We start from the raw sequence: 6,247 nt of genomic DNA on the forward strand, positions 1-6,247 counted from the left end.
GATCTTTATCAGGTTACCTACTTACCACTTTGGAGAGAGAGCAAAAGCCTATTAGTTGTAGTCCTAAAAGTAAAATAAAGACCTAAACTAGTGTTGCTCAGTTGGGCGTGTGCGACCTCCTGGTGATTTTCATAGGAAGGTGCTTTGCTGCGGAATTCATCTGTCCTACCACCAAAGATTTACTGAGCAGTTTGCAAGGCCAACATATGTAGCTAGACTTCCTGTGGGACGAATAGTTCAAGGAATGAGAATTTTGTTTGGAAGATTTTCATATTTAGCTCATTTATTCCCAAGGAGAGTGTATTTTTAAAAAATATTCAGAAGTGACTTGAGTAGCAGCTGGGTGCATGTGGTTACCCAAATTAAAAATTTCAATGACTACACTTAAAAAGAATAAAACAGGGGGAATGTTTTCCTTCATGTAATAAATTTGTTTTTCATTTCAGTGTTGGAAAGCAAACAATTACTTGTGCAATCATTTGACACAGCATGTAAAAAAACCAAGTGCACACAAACCAGCAGAGGTCTGGGATGTTGCTACCAGAGACTGCACTGCATCGAAGCATGAAGAAAAGCTTCCCACTGGCTCAGGGCTACCACAACAACATAATGCAGTGATTTACCTCAATCTCAGAAGAATACAGTATTATGAAAGGGAGTTTGAATGCACCTCGGAAGCAGAGGGCAACTGCTCTAATACTACTTAGACAGGTTGGCACATCAATGAAGCCACTAAATTTTCTATGGCATACCCAAACGACTGTTTATGCTGTGGTCCTACCAGGAATGGCATACTTCACTCAGTCATCAAGTGGCTTAAATCCCAGCACAGCTCTGGAATGAGTTTCTGCCTCCTACCAAGGAAGACATCCCGTGGCCAAGATTCTAACTTGTTCAGAGGAGAACTGCTTATCTACCAAAGGGAACAGTGCCCTTGAGGAACAGATTGCAAGTGATATGCACGGCTTTGGAGATGCCAGAATCACTGTGTTTGCACAGCTTTCTGTTCATAAGAAGTGGGACAAACTCTGCAATGTCTGCTGACACTACATCGCTTAAGGTCCATCCCTGGAGAACAGCAAACAAGGTCAGAGCTTCCTGGCCTATATTTTAAATGTCCCAAACCCAATGCCAACTTGGTGAAGCCTCATCCTGAAGCTTTGTGAGGTGGCAGGGATAAGTCAAGAACAAGAGGACTCTCCGTTCTGTTGCAAGAGACAAAATAGTTGTTATGAGACATCCATGTTCAGAGGAGCTTTGGAGGCATGGGGACCATAGCACGACTGCTGCCATTGCTGTCTACAGCTGCCTATTGGGAGTGTGCAGAGAAGGTGGAACCAGACCCAGTCACAGGAAGCGATGCAACGGGAAGAAACTGGAACATAAGCGATCCAGCCAGATAAAAGGAAAATGGAAGATGTCAAAGACTGTAACAGAGAAGTTGTGGCGATACTCAAAGGCCCACCAGGCAAGGCCCAGAGCAACCTGACCTAACTGGACCTGCTTCACGCAGAGGGCTGGGCTGAAGACCTTCAGAGGTCCTTTTCCACCATAATTAGTCCTCTGTGGCTGCAAACATGGTCCATATGCTACTCTGTCTCATGGAATACAGTGCTTACAGACAGAACTCACCAAAGTTCTGGTGCTCACTGGCCTAGCATCCTGCATTAGGAGTTACATGAGAATTTTGGCCCAAATATTCCAGTCTGTCAGGTTAGCAAAAGCAGCAGATTGTCAGCAGAAACAGAATCCTTTTTGTGTAAGTTCTTGTGGAGTATCAGAGAATTATTTTTTGATGCCCAACATTTGGCATGTGTGTGTTTGTATTTAGGAATTACTGTACTATCTACACACAAGGCAGCAACAGAACATTGTGGGCCTTGTTTCTTCCAGCAGCAGCTCTAATCCCTAAGCAGGGCTATTTTCTCTTTTATTCAGTTAGCAACAGAATGAACCATCCAAATGATTGCTCTATTCTCATTAATTAAATGATTCTTCACTTGTCAGTGTAATTCCTGATTACACAAGACATGTTTTCAACAATGGGTATTTGCATAAAGACACTAAACTTTAGCTTACTCCTTAAGAGAGATTTATTCCTAATTGTACTCCTGCTAATTATTGGCAATTTTCTTTATGGATGTAACATATAAGTTCAATTATTTAAAAGAAAACATAAAAAAGAATCAGAAACCAAGGACAGTAATCGTATCGTTACGTGAAAAGCTTGAGAAATGGAAAGCTTACAATGAAGCTTTGTAAAACTGCTGCTGAAAACAGATGTTGAGATATATCAAGAGAAATTATAAGAGCATGAAAATCTAACCATATTAACCTAATACAGAGGAAAAGGGAGATCCTGTTTTAATAAACACTTTTGTTTCCAAATTCACCAGTTTGTGGAACCAAAATAACAGTTAACTTCTTAAGAAGATTCAACGCTACCAACCTGTTTCTAGTTATGAGCCTTCCTTTCAGAAAGGAAAAAAAAATAATACTTTTATTGAAATTCCTCGAAAAAACAACCCGAGGAAGGGACGTCGGCACTGCGGAGCTGGCGGGCTGCGGGAGCTGCCCACACGATGGCACTCTTGCCATGGAGATCCGTGCTGCTGCTGCAGCTCCTGGTGGGAGCCCTCGCACCGCTCTCATCAGGTGCCCGTCGGGTGGCAGACACTACAATCAGCTTGATAGTTGATTTTCAAATTCAATAAAAGACTAAAATAATAATGCATTAACTAAATGCTCTGAATGATAATGATGCACTGAATGCAGTAATTCCAGCAAGTGCCTCTTGTCACAAGTCCCAGACTTCAGTTTTCGCAACTGACCTTTTCCTTGGCAGTGTGGGCTGCTTTGAGTAGCGCCGCAACACAGAAGCCAGTAGTAGAAAGAATGGAAAGTAGCAAGTAGGGTGCCTGAGTTCCTGCTATTCAGAAATACCATAGTTTAAAAAAGCTTACAAAAGAAGCCCATATATTGAAATAATCTGATTTGCCTGAAAAACATGACCTTTAAAACTTGCTTATGGATAGAGTGCAGATCTTTATATATTTTTCTCAGGTGAACTGTTACAGTAGTGTTTTCCAAGGCAGTGAGGGAAAGTTACTAAGCTGCTCAAAAGAAAATGTCTGCATGCACTTTAACTAATTTAGCCCTGAATTCACAGTGCCAAGTGATATCTAGTAGACAGAAAACTAAACTGCCTGTGGTTTCCAAATCTGACAGCGATGTGAACAGATCCTACTGAATCAATGGAAATAGGGCTGGATTCAGCTCAGTAACTATATACTTTGCTGCTGGCAGTGAAATGTAATTACTCCTATGAAATACAGATAAAAATCCCTCAGTTTATTATGATAGCAAGGTGCCACAAATTCTACAAAGTTGAGACATCTGTGACAATACTGTTTTTCTCATTCTGAGTTATCAGTAGTGAGCAAAAGACATGACAGGCCATTTATAATGAGATCAGAAATGCCAACACATGGTCTGAGATGTCAAAGGTTACTGAATATCAGTTTCCCGCACCAGGAATGTGTTATCCAGAGGGATAACTTCACCATTGCACTGAGAAATGCAATAGAGAAGATTATGAGGTGCTACTCTGGCTCTGGTCTGTAGGATCAGGCTGCTGCTGCAGAGAGGAGGTGCACAGAGTTGTGCAACAAGCATCTGCTGTAAAAAGGGGGAAGAAAAGTAAATAAATTAAAAAACCCCAACCAAACCCAAACAACTAACACCACCCCCCTAAAAAACCTGAAAGCTACTTGTATACCTCAGTGGGCTGTGCCTTGGGGGCCCAAGCCATGGTTCCAGCTCTTGCACCAGCTCCTGGGGAGCTCACACACATGGTGGTTGGAAGTGCTTGGTGCTCAGTGCCTAGAGACAGGGCCAGGTGGTTAAAAGAGCTCAACTAACTTCTCCAGTGGCTAGCCATAAGTCAAACTCCTCAGGCAGGAGCTCCACACCAGAGCTTTTCTAAAAACCTTGGTGCCAAGTCTTGGTAAGAACTCAGTTCCACTCTTGTGAAACAAGATATAAAGCTAAGCTGATTTGTGACCATCCTTCAGTTGTAGACAAGTAGGAACCCACAAGGAGATTTATTTGTTCATTTGTTTCAGTGAAGCAACTGCCTAAATCTTTCTTATTCATGGCAATAACTGAAGCAATGCCAACTCCTATCGCACCTCCTTGAGTGGGCTTTAGGTTTTGGCAAAGCTGGCCCCCGTCGCAGCAGCAGAAGCAGCTTTCACAGGTGCCACCTGCGAGGCTGGCTCAGGGCTTCAGTGCCGGAGAGTGACAGCTGCTGCCCAGCCCAGCTTGCTGCCTCCCACCCGAGGAAGAGAAATAAAATGCGAATAAAATGGAGCCAGGCAAGTAGGAAGCTCTTGGGGGTCCTTTTCACCTCCTCGCCCACCAGCAGCACCCCATCACTGTCTCACTGAGACCTGATGAGTTTTCATTATTTTGACTATATCCTTGGGGCTTTGCAGAAGATGCATGTTGATGCTCAAAGACTTAACTTTGATGCTATCCTCAGTGTCAGCAAATACTGTCGTTCCTCTGCTACCCAACAAATCCCTTTTCCATCTTATTACAGCCATGGACCATTATGAAGCTGCTGAGGAGAGAAGATGTACTCCCCTACAGGAGGGGGAATATTCCTGTGCAATTTTGCCTTGTTCGAATGCATTGGAGAGATAGCAAATGGCCAGAAATGAAACTCAGAGGTGTTTAGAGAGCTGGTAGGAAAGTGTTCAGCCAGAAATGGTGACTTGCTTGGCACCAGCTGCACTACCCAGTTAGTGATCCCTAGACCTAAGCCTAAAATTAAAAGAGGCACCAGATCACTGTAAAATACAGCCAAGAGGGGAAGGTGTAGGGCAGGAGTAGCTGTCCCAAGGTGAAGATGAGTGAAGTAGGGGTGGGTTTCTTTTGTTGTTTTTTTTTCTTCTTTTTTTCTTCCAGTATTTTAACTCCATGAGAGGAAATATGTCACGCCAGCTAAATACAGCCTAGGCTGCTAGACTGGACAAAGCTGCACTCCCTCTCCACCCACTCCCACCACTTAACCCAGGAAAACAGTGCCCTTGGGTCCAGCTGTGAAGCTTGTTTTCTGGCAGGGACTCCAAGCAGATTTAAACATGACTAACTTGTGCCCCATGAGGGCGAGCAGGCAGTCATCCTCCAGTCTGCCCTTCAGCACTGCTCCGTGTCACACTGCTGTCGCTAGGAAGTCAGGGTGTAGAAACAAGGATAAGCATCTTGCCTTCTCCATATGATAAAAAGCAGTAGTAAATGAGACTGGCTGCTCAGCATTAAGGATTTGCATATCAGACAACATTAAAAGAGAGACAGCAGCTGACCTTCTGTTTCATTCAGCAATAAACCATTAATTTCAGGAGATGTAGCACTCAGGACTTGGATCCTATAAAACAGTATTAATTTGTTCAAATTAGTGAACTTCTTTTTACTTAAATGTGTTAAACTTATGTGGACACTCTCAAACACAGAAGGCTAAACTTAAATGAAGTGGCATCTGCAGTAATGAGAAATGAGGTAGTAACTACATTTATTATATAACTGTGGTGGAATTTTTTAAGGATGGTTCTATAATAGTTTTATCCAAGACACATAGTTTTGCTGAATGCTAATGATTCAGACACCTAGATAAAAGACAAAAATCTAGTTATTCAATATCTTCTGCTTACTTTTAATATAGAAGAAGTTATGGTGAGCTTAACTGGCCTTTCACCATGCAGATCTTTCTGGCTCAGGAGAAAGCAGTGATAGAAGTATCAGTACCTATTTATAAATCCCAAATGACAAGAGAACGTCTACACACAGTAGTATAAATATCATGAGTTCATTAAGCTCAGTGCTGTTACAGTAAACACCAAATGAATTCATTATGGCAAGTCATGGTACGCTGCCAACCTTATTAAAACAAAGAAATGCATTTTCAAGGTATATTAGTTCCCATGCACTACCTGTATTCCAGCCCTCTTTCAGAAATTACTTGAAAAATGACAGTTAGTAAGCTTTATAAAAAATTCAGTACGCCATGGCCACGTAAATGCCTGGGGCCTAATTTGCCTCTTGCTTTCATTACCATAAACCCAAAGCAAGTCCCCACACGTGGAGGCAGGGCCAGCTCGTGGAGTGTACAGAAGAACAAAGCAGACTGATGCGCTCCCTGCAACCAGGACAGCGCTGCACCTCCTCTCCTCAATTTGCAGTAGAG

This window comes from Apaloderma vittatum, unplaced genomic scaffold (assembly GCF_000703405.1).
Source record: "Apaloderma vittatum isolate BGI_N311 unplaced genomic scaffold, ASM70340v1 scaffold8690, whole genome shotgun sequence".
NCBI lineage: Eukaryota > Metazoa > Chordata > Aves > Trogoniformes > Trogonidae > Apaloderma > Apaloderma vittatum.